Raw genomic sequence first — 17,937 nt, 5'->3', positions numbered from 1 at the left:
AAACAGCAGCCACCCCCTCTCTAGACCTCAGTTTTATTTGTCTGTCTCTCCACAGTGTCTAAGGATAAAGAAAACTAAAGATGCAGGCCAAGGAAAACTCATTCAGGAATGTGTCAGCAACAACAGCTTAAAAATAAAATGAACACATCTTCTTGGCAACGAATGGGGTGTTATCTGTTACTTGCACTGCAGCCAATGCTGAACAGAATGCAATCCGACAGTGAAATCATCGAAACAATCTCATTACTGTACATTTTGCCACCGTGCTTGAAGGTTTTCAATAATGCCGAACAATTTATCAGCAAGAATTCCACTTAATTGAAGCACCAAAGGGTTTTAAGTTCAAGATGATTGGTGCTTAATGCCATAAACAATTATTTCGCAAAGATCTGTTTCAGAAAGAAAAATATGACTCAAGTTATTGCCATACTGTGCAAGCAGTCACTAAATATACTAACAATTTCAAGCCAAAAGAATAATCAAAAATCTTTCTTGAACATACTGTACAGTGCCAATGCCAAAAGCAAAACCTTTTTTAAGATATAAAACAATTTCCAGTGTGCAGCACTAAAGACAAGGGCACCAGAACCTCCTGATGCTCTATGTTCCTCCACCACCTGGTTATTTAAAATGAACAAGAATCCATTTTTAACCTTAATTCAGTCTGTGCAGGTAATTTATCCAAGGGTTTTTTAGTCTGGCTACAGCACAACGTGATCTTGAATTTGAAACACACAGAACAGACAAGAAAGAATCCCTTCTTGCTTCCAAAGACGTATACTATCTCATCCTGAAAAATTATGTTCAGATTCATTAGTTGGCCTATCTGACTTTTCCTGGAATTCATCACAAAGTCCTGTTGCCCCCAGTGGAATTTCTAACTGTAGATGAGGGTGGCTTCCTCAGCGAGTTATCTGTCTGACTAGTACCGTCCCAACACTGTCCTAACACATGGATTCATACTCTCTCTCCTCCAGTCTCTTCTTAGGCCTTGCTGTCTTCTCCCACTGAACCACTTGTGATATACTGTAGCTGCTTTTCACAGGTAGCCTGCAAACATGACGGCCAACAAGACAATGCTAAAATAACAAGGTGCAACAGACTGCACTTTTACATGGTAATCGAATGGTTCCTGAAGATGGGTGGAACTTTCTGTGTTCAATGTGCCATGGTGTCTGGTACAGTACAGAGTGCTGCAGCACTTGTACAGCCACACACTGATCAGTACCAGGACAGCAGTACCTAGTCAAACTGCTCTCCCAAAATTGTAGAATAGGACTGAACAAGAACAGTCAATGGAATAACACGTCTTAATACATCAAGAATGATTAGACGCAATGCTAAAAAATATAGATAGAGAAAGGTATTAAAACATTAATTTCCCTCATCTACTTTCTATTCAGACTGTCCACATGTCATTTTTGTATACAAAATAAATTTAATGTGATTGATGTCAAACTACACCAAATGAAAAAAGAAGAGAATATTTAATGAGCCATCAGAGGAATACTTTATAACAGTCTTTTCATGTACTATATGTCAAATGTTTTGTCTCTTACTAATAACTCCTCTATGTGCATTTGGACTTTTTTTCCAGTAAGCATTTACTACATGTTTATTATCTTAAACTGATAAAATGCTTACATGCCAGTTCTTGAACTCAAATGAATAACACTTTCTAGGAGACCAAAAAAACGAGGATTAAGCTAATCAATCTCCAATTGCATTGTAGCATACAGCATACAAAAAGCATGCTTCCTTACAGCACAAATATTAGAAAAGGAAAGTGAAAACCATATTAGTACCTTGAAGTCTGATAATGGCAAGGTTTGGCCAATCTCTGAAGTAGTACTCATACACTGCATTTTCTTGATTAGAACAAATGTGAAAATTACTACTTAAGATGCAACCTTGAAAAACCTCCTCTGCAACAAAAAGAATTTGAACATAAGAAAATTACATAAGGCACTATTGCATGTTGATTCAGACATTCAGACATTAAAATAAGCAAAGGCAAGTACAGTTGAATTTGCTCAGTATACTCACACACTCACACAGTATACTCACATACATCAAGTCAGGGCCTTGATACCATATTCTGCAGTGTTTGTGTCTACTCTCTATAGTTGTGTCATATTCACATCACTAACAGTTCAAGACCGCTAATTTAAAATTGGCAGATCCCTGTATATTTGCCAGGCAATATATTCTTACAAAGTCACTGTGTGATAAGACACTAAGCTGAAGCAGAGCAGTGATCGTCACTCCTGGTCATGCAGTGTCAAAGGGTCTTCCAGTTTTCACTCTGTCTGAGCTCTTAATGACTTAATTGAATCAATTATTGACTCAACAGGTCTGAATTAAAATTCCCTCCATGTTGATGGTCCCTGTAAAGACCTTGGATCCGTGCCTAACCAGGACCAGGAGGGAGAATGTCTGAGTAAGAAAACTAAAGACTGTTTGTGAAGAATTATGCTCTGAAGCCTCTGCAGCACATCACTTCTGAAAAGTCCTGACGTGGAAAAATTTTGCTGGAATAGTCAGACAGCGTGGCAACGAAAAGTAATCACACCACATTCCACACAGAAAAAATGGGAAAGTTCTGGCTGCATAAACCAATGGCTGAGAGACTATACTGACTGTCATGTTATTTAGTTAATATTACTTCTATGCTGTACTTCAGCATTAAAGGTTCAATTTATATCTACTTAGGCATTCATGCCAAGATGTTTAACTGTGTCAATCACAGTGCAAGTCATGAACATCCATTATGGTAAACAGCAGGCTGGTGCAATAACTGTCTTCTTCTACACTAGATCCTTCAGGAAGCGGCAAAATGAAATTAAGTAGTTGGAAGTGACTCTCAATCCATCAATGCAGCTCAATAGCACTGGTAATGAAGAGTGACGGCCACACTGCAGCCTTCAGCTGAGGAACTCCCTGTGAGAAACTTCAGACAACAGGCAGAACATGAAGCAGGGGCACAGCCAGGGGCTTAACGACCTTAACCATCCTACTGATGTGCTTCTTAAACAGAGCGGTTACAATGGGTTTAAAGCAGAGTAAGAACAGCGATGAATTATTCACTAGGCTTGGATCAGTGGGATGGGTGAGCCCATGATTAGTGAACTAATACGATACACAGAGAATGTCCAGCTTTGCTCCATTTCCCAGTGAGAAACACAAGTGTTAAAAGCCAGGTGGAGGCTGCTGCTAGGTTGTAAAATAAAATGGTCTCCTCTAATCTCTACTGCATTACAAACATTCACTTTCAATCAAGGATTTTCTTAGAATAAGCATACGCCATATGAATATGCATATTTTACTTTCTGGTAATGCACTTGGGCGAATAAATGATTCAGTCTTCACGTACATGAAAGCAGAACAAGAGTGATGTTACAAAAATTGACCGAATCAGCACATTTCATTCTCACATTTTGGTACATATCTCACACATGCTTACGTTTCTCATACATATCCCCCCAGGTTACAGTACAGACTTGTGTCAAGAGTTCGTATCCTGAAACTGTTCCATCTGTCAAATGTTATGCCAGTCTGATTTCACCCATGAGCCATGTGCATTTTAGACTTACTATTTTATTTGACTATTTTAGACTTTGAAGGTAGTAGATTCCTATCCTGTCCTATTTGATGCCCTGATTAACTTACATAAACAGACCTTACATTACAATGAATACACTGCGTTCAGCAATAAAATTAAACAATTCACAGATTAAATAGGGGAAGTTATTTAGGGGAGGGCTACACAGCCAGTAGGTACCATTTATATACATCTGTAAATACTTATGCAAATCGGAACTTAATCTATGATGGTTTTATGTGAAGTAAGTGTTTCGTAACCAGGGGAGGGCATAGTACATTGCTTTGCAGGGTTAACCAGAGAACAGGTTTATCAGCTGAGCTGAAGAACAATGTGAAAAACTTCAGACCTCCCCACGGCCTCGCACAGAAGCATTTATTTCACGCTGTGATTACACTATCATTATTTCTAACCCTAACCACACTTCGTGACTGATAAAAAAAATTAAAATGCAAGAAACAGTGTCATAAAACAAATTTTAATCATTTAGTATGTACATAGTCACTGTTCCCTCCTCAAAGAGTGAAAGATCTATGCCTGCTTTTATGAGGACTCAAGGGAGAGTTCTCGCTCATGGATCCACAGAGAAGAAATGACTGCATCTCCCTGTGCAGACCTCAGGCCTGAAGCTGAGCTCCAGAGTCCCGTTAGCTTCCCTTTCCCCATGATGTACTTCATGAAGCTGTTTACACTTCACAGCCAGAGCCCGTTGGAGACCCTCCCTGAGCTGTGATTGGCACCAGCCTGCGGAGAGCCCTGGTCGGGGCTGGGAGCCAGATCTGTGCTCGAGGCAGCAGGGCGGAAGTGTGCATGAGGAGCAGTGTGCAGAGTCAGCACAAGCCTGGAGCCAGAGGAGATCCAGGGGAAAGCTCTCTGATGTGCACTGCTCTAGCCGAGCACTGCTAAGCAGCACTACAGAATACTAGAGAAGCGGCCTCCAGGCCAACAAGAAAACAGAGTATGGTGGGCCATTGTCTGAACAGGCAGAACAAGATGACTGTCTGATGTGCCTCGCTATCTGATTGATCTTCCTGAGAATCTACTCATTCACAAGCCAATCAAATTGATCAGTCTAGCCAGCTCAGGCTGAGCTATTTCAGCTCTGGTGTGAAGTAAATCCCTCTGGAACTAGCACTATTTTGTCGTAATTTGCAATAAACTGACAATAAATCATTCTACTTTAAAATGCTTGGGAAACACAGCTGAAATCAAGACTCGCATGGATATTATCCAGGGATCCTTCCTGTTATAAGAGGTTTCAGTAACTTTCGTTGCTGTTATCTGTTTCATCTACTCTGATAAGGGGAATAACAGCCCCCCTGCCTGCTGTCTCCCAGCCTCTCTATTCTCCCACTGTAATGTTAGCAAAATATCTAGTGTTTAACAAACCACCTGACTCTCAAGATCTCTGCCATCACTCAGTTAATGGAATCTTAATCTTTTTTGTATTTCTGTGGTTTAAAGGCGTACATACATCAAATTACACGTGCACTACAATTCACTGGGGCCGGCGCTAATTGGTGATGAAATTCTGAGGAAGAAAAGCATTTGAAAGGAAACAAACAAATGCATAAGGCAAACAGCATTTTTTAGCACTTCAAGAAAAGCTGAACAGGTGTATACAGTATTTATGTTTTTCCGCCCATATTTGTTCTCATATTGGACTTGATATCTGGTACACTAAGGATAAATGCTAGACATGTAAAATCTGATTAAAAACCAGCCCAGCAGGGAGGCTAGTGCTTCTGTAGTCTTGTGACAAGGTGTGAGGTGATGGCTTAATAACAAATTCAGTGTAAATTGGAATATATAGAAAGGGGGGGTGGGGTGGGATAAGTAAGAAAATTCACACACGCTTCATTTTTACACATTCGACCTCAAACTTGTTTCTGAGAGGCGGAAAAATAGGTCACGCAGTTACACAGCTCATCTCATTAAATCTCAGCTGAGACAGGGAGGGACAGCAAGCCAAATTCATTTCAGCAAACATTGTTTTTGTTGTACTGCACTAAGTAACTCACCATTGCAAAGGTGAGAAATACAATTATTTTTTTATTTTTCCGTTTAATTATTAGTCTTTTAAGTCTGACGAATCGAAAGCAACTTTAAAACATCTTCACCTTCGGTTTTTCAGTCCAATAGAGTCAGACACTGAAGTTATCGTGTTCTCCTTGTTGGACAACAAAAATCACTCAATATATTCCTGTAATTAAAAGCTAAAAAGACAGAGGGCAGTCTGGAAGCAACATGTAAAGTCCCTATCTTAGCCCTTCAGTACATGAAAACAACACACATATATGCAGCACATACACAACACAGTCACACAATCGTTTGAGGGTTTCTAAACCTCACAGCTACAGGTAGGATACAGTTTAATTAAATGATGTTTTTCTGCTGACCAAACAGGACCATGTGGTGTGTGTAGGGGCAGCCAAAAACATAACAAAGCCTTTGCAGGGCCATGTGCACACGTGTAGTGTTGTTCTGCACAGAGAGTTGCCAGTTCTCATTCACTCAACCTGAACCTGCTCGGACCTGCTGGCTCTCGGTCAATTGTAGCGCCATCTACAGCTTGGCATATGTTGCTGACCCTCCTCTCCCCCTTAGGCCTCACACGTACACAGCCAGGCACTACTTAGCCAAAGGGGATAAGGTGGGGCGTACTCTGTGAGGCCTTGTGGAGGAAGAACAAGTGAAGTCTTAACATGCAGAGCCTCAGCTGAGATCAGGGAAGCCCACACAATAGCCAACTTTAAGGGGAAAAAATAAATTTAAGCACAGTTTTATTCAGTAAATGTCAAGACACACACACACATTCTGTGTATAGATATAGAAACCATATCTAAAGTAGGTTCAGTATATTTACTATATATGTCACTGTATACTACATATTTAGTAGATACAGTATGTATGCACGATAATGTCTAAAGTGGGAAAAGAAAGCACAAGGAAACTAAAAGTATGGTGCAGTGTTTTTCTAAACTGACCGCCTTGTTGCCTGAAGTAGATTTAGAATTTTATTTGCTTATTGAAGTCTACATTTTTAGCTTTGTTAAAAGGTATTACTTATCCATCTACTGAACCTTTCTAGTGCCAGTCACATAGAAATCTTTCAACATTTGTCAGAAATTGTAGTGTTAAAAGCCAGCCTTGCGCATTAAGTTCACATTTGGCACCATGCCCCCTATCATTAACCATGAAACACTACAAAGGCTCTTAATAAAAGGCGCACGTTAATAATAAGGGGACTGCAAAGCAAGCAAATTTTCAGATTCTGTCGCAGAACCTTCTATCCTATCAATGTAAAAAGATTTACTTCATGCTGATATTATTACCACTTGGGGAACATGTATACGCTGTAGGTAAAATTTGCTCTCAGCTCCTATAGTGCTCAATCACACTAATCATCGGGCAAGGCATTTGTTACATAACAGTTATTAACAGTACTGAAAACTGCAAATGTTGAGAAGAATTTTTATATTTTCCGACACTGACTGCTTTATACTTGTTCATATAAAGCAGAAAAAAAACTCTGCCTTGTGTATTCCTTGTGGTGCTTGGAGGTGAACTTGGTTGCTGCCTAAGAATAACAGTGTGACGACACAGCCGCTACCAAATGACCTCACCGTGGCAACGTTACACAGGGCACAATGACCAAACAGTGGGGGATTATTCCACACCTCACACCTCACAGGCCCGAACGCGACACCTTTCTCCTAGCAACTCTCAATGTGACAGGCTACATTTCAAAACGATTCAGGGGTGTCCGCCTGGAAGCTGTAATTACCTATCGGACAGGAATTAATGCTCATCATCTCTACAGCACTTGAAGAGCATGGAGCAGGCCAACTGTACATTGTTTCAACCAAAATTTCAAAATACAAGTTAAATAAAAATACTTTTGCTAAAATCTGTGAGTGAGCCGAAGATCATTTTCAAAGTGGATGCACGTACAACTACTTTAACCTACGTTTGACCTTAACATCAAATTTTTATTTTTCTCCTGAATTTGGTTAAATTTATATACAGTATATGTGGATAAAGCATGTATATAGATATGTACAGTATACTGTAGTTACCTCTGCATGTAACTATACAGTATATACGCATACAAATCATTTATTAAAATGGTCTGTTAACATGGTTTTATTTAAAAAACGATTTAACAGCCACAGACAACTTTATTATTTTAAAGTATTCTAAATTAAAATAACTCAGAATTGTCACAGGCCTTCGAAGGAGAAAAATGGGAAAAAAAAACACAGCTTTGCTATGAAACGATTAAACAGGACTGACCTGCAGCTGCAGGTGTGTAGCTAGGCAAAACTACATTCTGACCGCATCCATGGAAGAAATTCTTAAAGGTTAAAGCGGCAAAAAAAGAGCTCAAGGAAAACAAAATTTTCATTTGTTAAAAAAGCTCCCTTCAAACGTATTTAAAATTTTCTGTCATTTTCTCCTTTTCTCATTTATGAGAAACCTTAACTGGTTTCTATGGAAACCTGCCTAAACTGAACAGCAGAGGACAGAACAAGAGCTTGGGATCTAAATTTATCTTCTAGCAGTGTCCCTGTGTAGGAATATACAGCAGTAGGAGAACTGGGGGACTGCCTTTATGTGAAAGCCTTCACCATTGCAATACAGGTGAATGGCTTTGCACAATGTGCTAAAGAACTCAACCTGAACAGCATACAGACGTGAAGCCTAAAACTAAACTTGAACACCATGGCACAATCCAGTCAACTTCCAAACCAGATACTACTGTATATCACGGCACAATCCAATCAACTCCCAATCCTGGTTATCCTACACTGATAGCTTTCCATCCACTTAAGCTTTTTTTCCTGTTTCTTCATGTTCTGCTTTACCCCACGAACTGAACTCACCAGGTCTCAGTTCAATACTGTTCATTTGCACTTACCCATCCATCCATTTTCCAATTCAGGGTCGCAGGAGAGCCTGAGCCTATGCTAGCAAGCAACGGGCGCAAGGGAGGGTACACCCTGGATGGGACAGCATTCCATTGCAGGGCAGACTGGCACAGACACACACACATACTCACACCAAGGACCCCAGAGCCCAATTAACCTCCCAGTATGTTTTTGGACTGTGGGTGGAAACTGGAACACCTGGAGGAAACCCACACAAACACAGGGGGAACATACAAACTCTACGCACCCCAGGTCTGGAAGTGAGCCCAGGGTCTCAGCGTTGCAAGGCAGCAATGCTAGCCACTGTGCCACTGTGCCACCCTCATTTGCACTCATAAAGCTGAATTTTGAAAGCATTTCTCAGATCACTCCCAGTATTGACTGACTTTGTAGTGAAATGCAGCATGAACAACTCATGATACGGTACAACTGTATTAATACGGATACATGTTTATTCTGGCTTTTTAAATGATATATTATTGTAAATGGAAAGTAACCACGATACATTTCAACTATTCGTTTTAAACTAGTCTCAAAAGCTACGTACATCTTTAACAGATTTCTGAGAAGTCCATATAAAAAGCTGCAGCTTTAAACTTCTATTTAAGTAAGCTGATGTTTCATCACTAAAACTTTCTGAACCTTGAGAAAACAAAGTATTCAAGACTTTTTGGCATAGTTATAGTTATACAACTTAAATATAAGGATAAAGGACTTGTGTGCTCGGGTGTTTTTTGTCACTGACATTTGTTTCTTTCTGTTTGTTCGTAAAGTTAAGTGTTATTATACAACAAAATGGCGCATTTCAGTATTTCTCTGAAACTCCTTCTTAGTTCAACAAGCTCTGCAGCAAGACATATGTACAGCCATTTCCCCCAAACTATTCTCCTTGAGCTCTCTGGTCAATTTTTTGCAGCTAAATGCTGTTTTAAATCGTTATGTCAAAGAGTGCATCACATTTTTTTAACATAAACTGGGGGGCAGGGGGACGTCAGATTAAAGGTGATGAAAAGTATTGTTTCAGATCCCAAGTACAGGGAAAAGAAAGGTCTCGGAACCAAACTAATCAAGACAAGAGTGCAGCATCTCAGGTGGGCACCTATGCTCAGTTGCTGTTTATCCAATTTGTTTTCGCTACAGTTTTCTGCCAGATTCCTCCTGCCAATTATCATTTCACATTTACTTTGCAGTGTTTTCGCAGTGGTTTGGGGGATCTTCAATCAGACTGTAGTGCTTTCAGACAGACAGCAGAACGGAAACTGAGCAGGGTGGTTCCCATGTTAGAGAGCAATATCTACCTAAAACTATGTCTGCATATACTTTTATTTATCCATCCATCTCTGTCTTCTTGTGTCTATCTAATCTATCTTTCAGCATCATAGTTGTAACACTCAAAGCGCATATAGGAAAGTGCACTTTGTTAACAAAGCCCGATGTTATCTATTTATTTTGAATAGATAACATCAGCCGTAAGACCGTAATGTTAGGCAGCAATTATCTGGTGTGATAAAGGGCATCATTGTTTGTTAGGTGAGTCACGGCACCGCACAGTTAACAGCAGAGTTTCACCACAGAGTCACAGAGGATGTCCCTAATTATCAGAGAAAGCACCCGTTCTTAATCTCTCTCGAAAAAACGTACAAACAAAAGCCACGATATGCATAAAACGCAAGCCCCACTCATGCATCACTTCTCTCCGGTGCCAAATGTAAAAGGTAACTTTTTCAGAAGTAATAAGACACTGCAGTCAAGTTTTATCCAAGTACATCCAGTACTCTGCCATGTCGAGCAACATGCCACCTGCTACCGAGCAGGGGGTACTTCTTCACAGTTAGAAGTCTATGCCAGTGTATGTTATACAAATAGCTCAGTTAAACAAGAACAGATGTCCACCGCACTGAAAGTTGCTAGAGAACAATCTATGCCAGGCAGAAAAGATACATTCACTTCAGTTTTGATGAATAGCAAGAATGTCCTCAATTTTTTTTTATTCAGGGTAAAAAGTCCACATTAGTCGCATAGCAAGAACTGTAATCAGGATAACCGTGTTAAACGAACACAGGAACAGAACAGGACAGTGATGTCCTTCCATGATCCTTAAGAACCACAGTCCTGTAGGTTTTTAATACCTTAAGACATTAAGGTAAGACATGGGCAAAGTTGGGTAAAAATGTTGATTGAAACAAAGTCAGCTTTCTGGAGTGGCTTGGATTTCATACAAAACAAAACTTAAATACGCTTTAGTTCTGCAGAGTTGTTCAGTAAGCCTGTAGAGATCTGTAGAACATCTTTTGTTTCCAGTTCTGTTTAAACATTGAATAGTACAATTTTCCTGTGAAAATTAATAATAAAATTAATCATTAATAAGGAGCATCATTGTTTGTTAGGTGAGTCACGGCACTAAACAGCAGCGTTTCACCGCAAAATCAAGATTTTGCCTGTTTGCTTTTATTTTTAACCGGTTTTGAGTGAAGACTTTAATCATACCAAGAGGATTCTTTTGATAAATAGAAAGACTTTGATTATTGTATAGTTCTTCAACAAAGAAAAAAAAACAGGTATTTTCAGGTATTACAGAGAAAAAAACATTATAGGTAAAATATAACACATCTCGGAGAAAAACAATATCAAAGTATTCAAAGTAAATTAACAAGATATATACAGTATGGTATCCTAATTATTTCTAATTTTGTACTTGGTATTGCATGTTTTTAAATGTATTAACAAAAAGTCATTTTTTTAAATAAAAAGTTAATGGAATATTTTAATATCTTCTAAAACATTTTATCCTACCAATATTATAACCAATAGAGTTCAAGTAAGGTTCATAGGCAAATATATATATGTCTAATTAAATATATGTTTAATTGTCCAATTATGAAACATCGCACATATAGATTATATATAGTGTAATTTGAAATAAAATGTACAGTAGTCTTATGAATACCAGGGCTCTAAATTATATACAGTATGTGTTCTGTCCATATTCTAGAGAACAAATGGAAAAATATACAGTATATCTCATATAGCTCTCAAAACAACACATATTTTGACGTTCCGACGTTCTGTGAGGGAAACCTCCTCGCTCGTTACCAAAAAATTGGTCAACAAATAGGACCTTTCACTGCAGAATCTGAAGGCTGTTAAGTGTGCAAGAAGGGTCTAGCACTGCAGGGGCTATATAGTGTTTACTCCTAATAAAACAACAGCATTGAAACAACTACTACTAGAAGAGCTCCAAGTGAAAATGCATTAATTCATTCTGAAATGTCTTTAGATGTGAATCACACTTCCATAGTACTTTTACAGATATCAGCAGTCTGCAAAGCACTGAATACACAAGCACAAAATAAATGTCATCGTTATGTTACCAATGATAGTGTATTCATTGGTAATATTTCAGATATTTTAATAAATGAATGGCCTTTTGAAGATCCAGAGTGTATGTGTTACCTCCTGAAGTGAGCAATAATATCAACATAAACAGCACTTTCATATTTGATCAGAAGTCATTTAACCTTTTTCTACTGTTGCCATTCTCACTTGGTACAGATATCAGATACTAGGCATCACTGAATATCCCCATGCTGTTATTAACAAAGTACCGCCAATTTCTTTCAGTCATATAAGTGGTCTATTGTGTTAAGATACTGTGTTAGGATTCTCAAAATAACACTTCGCACAATTTGTTCCAAACCACATTCAAGGTTGTATGTACAGATTCTTAACATTTAAAACAGGGCATGGTTCTTTTTAATGTTTCACTGATTGAAATGAAATAAGCTTTATTAAAGCAACACCTGCATCTTTATTATTTGATAACAATTCCATTGCAACTGTGAAATGTGATCACAGGTCTGTGGGTTGTCTGGTACACATGCCATGTCTAAGCATTTAAAAGATGTTCCTTGGCGTTCACTGTACACAGAACAGCCCCCTGGAATATGACAGAAATCCCGCTCAGAAAAGCCCTGTGAATTACACTTTGCCGATGCCTGTGAAGCATCCAAAGAGTCCATTCATTAAAACCTTGCCCAATAGGATCTCAAGTGGAGGTAATACGCACATCACATAGCACATTACTGCAGAGCACAAAGACAACAGACATGGTCAGCTACAGCAATAACCACAGAAACCGAAAAAAAACATGACAAATCTGCTTTACCTTGTAACCAAGAGGTGTCCGGTGGTGTTGATTACCGATCTTAGCCTTGGGAGTGTGCATGAGTGTGTGATTCAGAGAGAGCGTGAGACTGAATGAGTGCGAGAAAGAGCAAGAATGACTGTGAAACTGGAGGAGCCGAAACAAGACTCTGCTCAGTGCCACTCCAAGAGGCAGGTAGTGGAGGCACTCGAGCCTCTCAAGTCCATGTGGAAAGCAGCATCCAGAAACGGAGAAATGGTCGCAAGGTAACAGGAAAAGAAAGAAAAAAAGCTCAGTCTGTGCGGCTGGTGATGATTCAAGGGAGAGAGGAGAAGCGTGTCAAGTGGCGATGCTAGGGCTGCCTGCCTCTTGCGCTGTGCTTGCTGGGCGCTCTAGCGAACGTGCGAGCCCTGTGTGTGTGAGCGCGGCGGAAGGCAGTGCGCCTGGGTGACTCTCTCAGCCCGAGGAGCAGATCCCTCCTGTGACAGCTCTCGCAAGTCAGCGTCAGTCTGTGCAGAAAGGGCGGGGAGGGCAGTGGAGGGGGGGCTCGTCTGACTCGGAGGTGGCTCGCAGATAGTAAAAGTGATCGGGGAGCTCCTTATTTGGGCAGTGACATCACGGGAAGTTGCCTGGGGCTGGCGTGGAAGCGCAGCAGCTGAGGGGAGGGGCTGGCTCATAAGGGAGTGAGATGGAGGGGGGTGGGGGGGGGAGCCTGCATTTTTGACATTGTTTTGCTATCCGCCACAGCACATTTCCTGTCGTCTGCAAAGCGGCTGGGGTTATCGACACGCTGAAAGCAGGGAATCCCTGGCACAGGATCAAAAATGGAGCTAAACCATAAAAAAAAGCAGACAAAAGGAATGGTATGTGACCAGAACAGAGCCCTGGGGACAGTTCCTTTCTACTGTCTTTTCCTCTGCAATCACACGATTGATAGTTAACCCTGAAATCTCCACAACCGCACATCATGGCACGCCATAAGGCCTGCAAAATCTGTAGATTTTAAAAACTGAAATTGACACTTGAGCAAAAGAAAATCGAACGCATCACCTCAAGAGGCAGCGCATGCATGCAGTAAATCTTGAAGAACAGTGGACTACTGCATAACGAAGTCCTTCACGAAGTCTGAATTCAGATCTGCTGTACGCCTTTCTGAGAAGGCCTTGAGGCTTCAGATGGGGTTCAAGGCAGGGCAGCAATACTAATCCCACAGCCACCGATGCGATGCTAGAGACAGATCGAGAGCAAGTAAACATGTTTACATCTCAGTGAAGATCTAGTCACTTTTTTTTTTTAATCACGAAAGGAAAATAGGCTGGTAATTCTCATATTTCACACTGAGCACAGGCACAAAGATGAGTGAGTTCCTCTGAACTCATGGGCTGCTCTGTGGGTTTCAAGACAATCATGACAACAGACTGGTGCAAATTTAAAAAAGTGAAGAAGATATATCCTTCTGACACACCAAGGAAAACCATTCAAAACTACAGACCCACATTCCAGTAAGTTCTTTGAGTTAAGTAGCTTCGAATGATTTTTACCTAACACATTTCCTCCACAAAGTATTTCTTACTAATAGGAGTACAGAACCAGAAAAACTGTATTCTCTGTGTTTTTCCCTCCAACTGATTTTGAATTTCCTTGTCTCAAAAGATCACAGCTTTGTTTATTTCTTTGGCTAAGCAAAACTGACATATCAACATCTTGATTTTATTAAATTCAGATAATATCTTTAGAAATATCTCAGTTTTGGGCTACCATGAGTTGTGTAGTTGAGCGTAAGGGAAAGGAAGCTAGAAGCAGGTGTGCATAATATATTAAATAAAATATTCTGATTTATTAAAGGCAAAACTGGTTATTTTAACATACAGCTCACCGTACATACATTCATGTGTGACACATTATGTGCTAGCAAGGACCTCCATGTTGACTGAAGAAACATGCAAGAACAGCCAAGACAGACAAGTTTTATTGTTTTCTAAAGATGGCTTCTCGTAACATACCAACACCTTCTGTTGGACCAGCAAGACTGTCAGACTTTGTCAATTCGTTGCCTGCAATGTCAACTGTTCGTACATGTAGAAATATTTTTTGCTCTGTATTCTTTTTTTCTACAAAACTGTATTTTAATTAATTATTATTATTAATTTGTGGTGCTGCCAGGTAAAAACGAAAGCGAACTGATACAGGTGATATAACCAATTAAAACTCATCTAAATGACACAGGTTAGACCTGAACAACTGTAGCAAGAAAAAACATTTCAAATGCATAGTATAAAAAAAGGGGAAAAGACATCTTTGAGTATTCAGCACACTCCTAATTAATCAATGAATTAATTAGCATGTAACTTTGCCCTTTGAAATCCACCCCAGTCATGTTTTAAAAATGGAACCTCTCACAATTACCGCATGTCAACTCACTGCAGAAGACTGTATCGATCCAAAGGTCACTGAGAGATCATTTGAGAGGCTGGGAGATAACGATGGTGGTGCCGAAAACTTCGATTGCTTCTGTCTCTAGGCAAAGGGGTCATTTCAAGCGAAAGCTTGAAAACCGACTTTGAAGAGTTAAAGCATCATTTGGGAGACAGGCTTGATGGGAGGTGTGGAGATTAGGGTGTTAATTAGTAAGTCACGCAAATATTAGGAGCCCTGCACACTCAACACTCCGCTCGCTCACAGTCACATGGGTCTGAGTCACTTTTCAAAGCTGTTCTACTACCAACTGCAGGAAATTTCATCTTCTCTTTAAAAACGTCAGTGCAGCAAGTCTATAAAAATGTTTATAAGGCAAACAAATTAGACTTGATGCACATCATCGCATATACAGTATGTGCAAAATGTGCCGTATCGATAGAGGTTTCTGGTTACACTCAGCAAGTGCCAGAACTGGCTTTACATCAGTTGACACAAGGGTGAGCAAAAACAGGAGCTCTTACTGCACAGCTGCTTAGCAATTTCCATTATGGTTCTTAGCCATGTATATTTGCTGCAGGACAACGTCTGAAACTGAAATGACTGCAGGACACGTAAAGCACAGCACAATGACATTCAGAAGTCAGCCGCCCTTGGAAGATCTGTCCCCCTCAGCCTCTCTCTCTCTGGTAATCTCTCTCTCCACTGGCCACCACCAAAATCAGTTTCCAACGCGAACCCCTCAATACACTATCAATGAGAGTGTTGTTACAGATAACCTTCGGATGGTATTGTTCTGCCATGCTGTTAGCAGCTGTATTGTCTCTCAGTGAATATGATCTTTGTAATCTGGACTCCCCAGCCCAGTATAAAGACCATGTGAAACCACAGGACCTCAGCCAGATACGAATACATCCTCAAAACTCCCCTTGTTTGGGGATTTCTAACATCCGACTCTTATTTGTTTTTTGTTTTGGTTAAGAGAAAGGGAATTAAAAACAGAGGTCCTTTTGAAAATTTCTTAAAACGCATATACATTATATTAGAAGCTTATATATTGTATACACATACTGTACTCTGCACCTTTGGTAAGAGTATACTATACTGTACTTACAACACAAAAATACAAACCAGACTATATATTACAGTGCATACACCGATGCCCTCACTGACAGGATTATTCTGAGGTAACAATAAAGCCTTAATCAAATTTGTCTCCAAGTTATGAATCTGCCTATGTTATCTAAGTAATATGCAGTAATATACAGTAAGCAGTCTTTTGTATCCAATCAACATGCAGCAGAAAGGATACATTCAACTTGCTATCTTTGTAGCAAAATGGTTCAATACACATATTTTGAACTTCACCTTAAGAAAATTTGTTCCAAACATATTTGATTGAATAAATGACAGCAGATCTTGGCATCAGTAAACACAGGCAATTACTAACGAGTTTCAGAAAGATTACTGTTTAAGCTTCAAGACTTCAGTTTACATTATTCAGCATCACTCAGTATAGTCTTCCTATCACTATTATTAATGGTATTTTTAAAATATCTTTTGACTTGATTTTTGGTTTCTCTTCCACGGTTTGTCAATCAAGGCATAGTTAGGACTCCCCTGCAGCAGATCCCCCATGAAAAGAGAGATTGCGCCAGAAAATAAAGGAGAGATAAGGCGGATGAAGGACAGTGTAAGCAGATCGGGGAAAAGAAGTAAAGAGGACCTCTTCAGTGGAGGCAACTCGGGGTCAGGGAGGGAGGTAACAGGCTGGAGCCCCGCTGCGATGATGAACAGGCCAACCGGCAGCGGAGCGCGATGGAAACAGGCAGAGAGTGCGATTCCTGTTTGAGTCCAGGGCTTCCCTGCTGCTCCTCCAGGCTGCACTGATCAGCACAAAACTGCTTCCCCTGAGAGGTTCAGAGGATTGTCAGCCTTTTACACACAAGCAAGGAAAAGGAGAGGGGGGCTGAGGGCTTGTGAGCACCCAGCAGTGGCCTGGAACTGGCCTTCCTGCCAACTTCCAAGGGCGGGGTATTTGGATGCTTTTGGTGTACCGACGTGAACCCCGCACAATCAAATTCTAAAGCCCCCTGGCATGTGGCTGTCAGCAGTACTAATCCTTAAGTGATCGCACGTCACAAAAAAGGCAAAACAAAGAGCAATGCAACACAGGCTGGAATGTGTTTGACTCATAATGATGATAGGATATGCACTAAATATAATACAACAGAACTGCACTATCGGGAGCTGATTTTTCAAATCACAGTGAATTTTGAATATACCTTAACCCATTCTACCTATATAGATTTTCAAGACGAAGCAAACAAATGTTTTTGTGCCAGTCTTTCAAACAATCCTATTAAAAGGTGTTGTGTTCCGTATCCAGTGTTGAATTCTGCTTTTTTTGCTGTTATTGTTGCATAAGAACTTCCAGAGCAGAATTGTGAGCTTGTGTTTACTAGTGAGGTGGCAGAGAACTCCAAGTTTGAGGTTTCAGGACACTAAGTGAGAGTTCATTCTTATTCTGGGATGTAAGTGCTCAAGCAAAAAGGATTAGGCATGTTGGTGTGTGCATATCTAATGGCAAATAAAGGCAATTGTATCATTCAGCTGTAGCCTCTCAGCAACTTCTGAGGCATTATCTTGTGAAAGCGTCTAAATCTAGCACTCTGCAACTACTAGACAAACGCCAGTAACAGTGAATTCATGCCATCATTTTAGAAACGGATTCAGAAAAGCTTACTGTTGGAAGGCGTGTCTCTACGGTAGTGCTGGGTTCATGCTGAACAATGGGGATTAGGGTTCAGGGCTCTGCTACATTGGAATCTGTGAAGGAAAGAAAA

At 40.1% G+C, this 17,937-nt stretch overlaps 1 protein-coding gene across 3 annotated transcripts in view; it reads right to left on the bottom strand.

Moving 5' to 3' along the window:
* The window catches only part of LOC102696705 (HIVEP zinc finger 3), a 113,447-nt gene that overhangs the window by 26,282 nt on the left and 69,228 nt on the right, over positions 1-17,937 (bottom strand). Inside the window, exon 2 of one of the 3 annotated variants that reach the window (XM_069195446.1) lies at positions 17,838-17,920. The exons of 1 other annotated variant lie outside the window; for it this stretch is intronic. The gene's annotated coding sequence lies outside the window, so the exon portion shown is untranslated. Of the gene's footprint in view, positions 1-12,697; positions 13,137-17,837; positions 17,921-17,937 lie in introns of those variants that run through there. One more of the 3 variants, XM_069195447.1, reaches the window with a different exon arrangement.

The sequence above is a fragment of the Lepisosteus oculatus genome, chromosome 11, assembly GCF_040954835.1.
Source record: "Lepisosteus oculatus isolate fLepOcu1 chromosome 11, fLepOcu1.hap2, whole genome shotgun sequence".
Classification (NCBI taxonomy): domain Eukaryota; kingdom Metazoa; phylum Chordata; class Actinopteri; order Semionotiformes; family Lepisosteidae; genus Lepisosteus; species Lepisosteus oculatus.
Note: the sequence above shows the minus strand (reverse complement) of the source record. Positions and strands in the feature narration are given on the sequence as shown.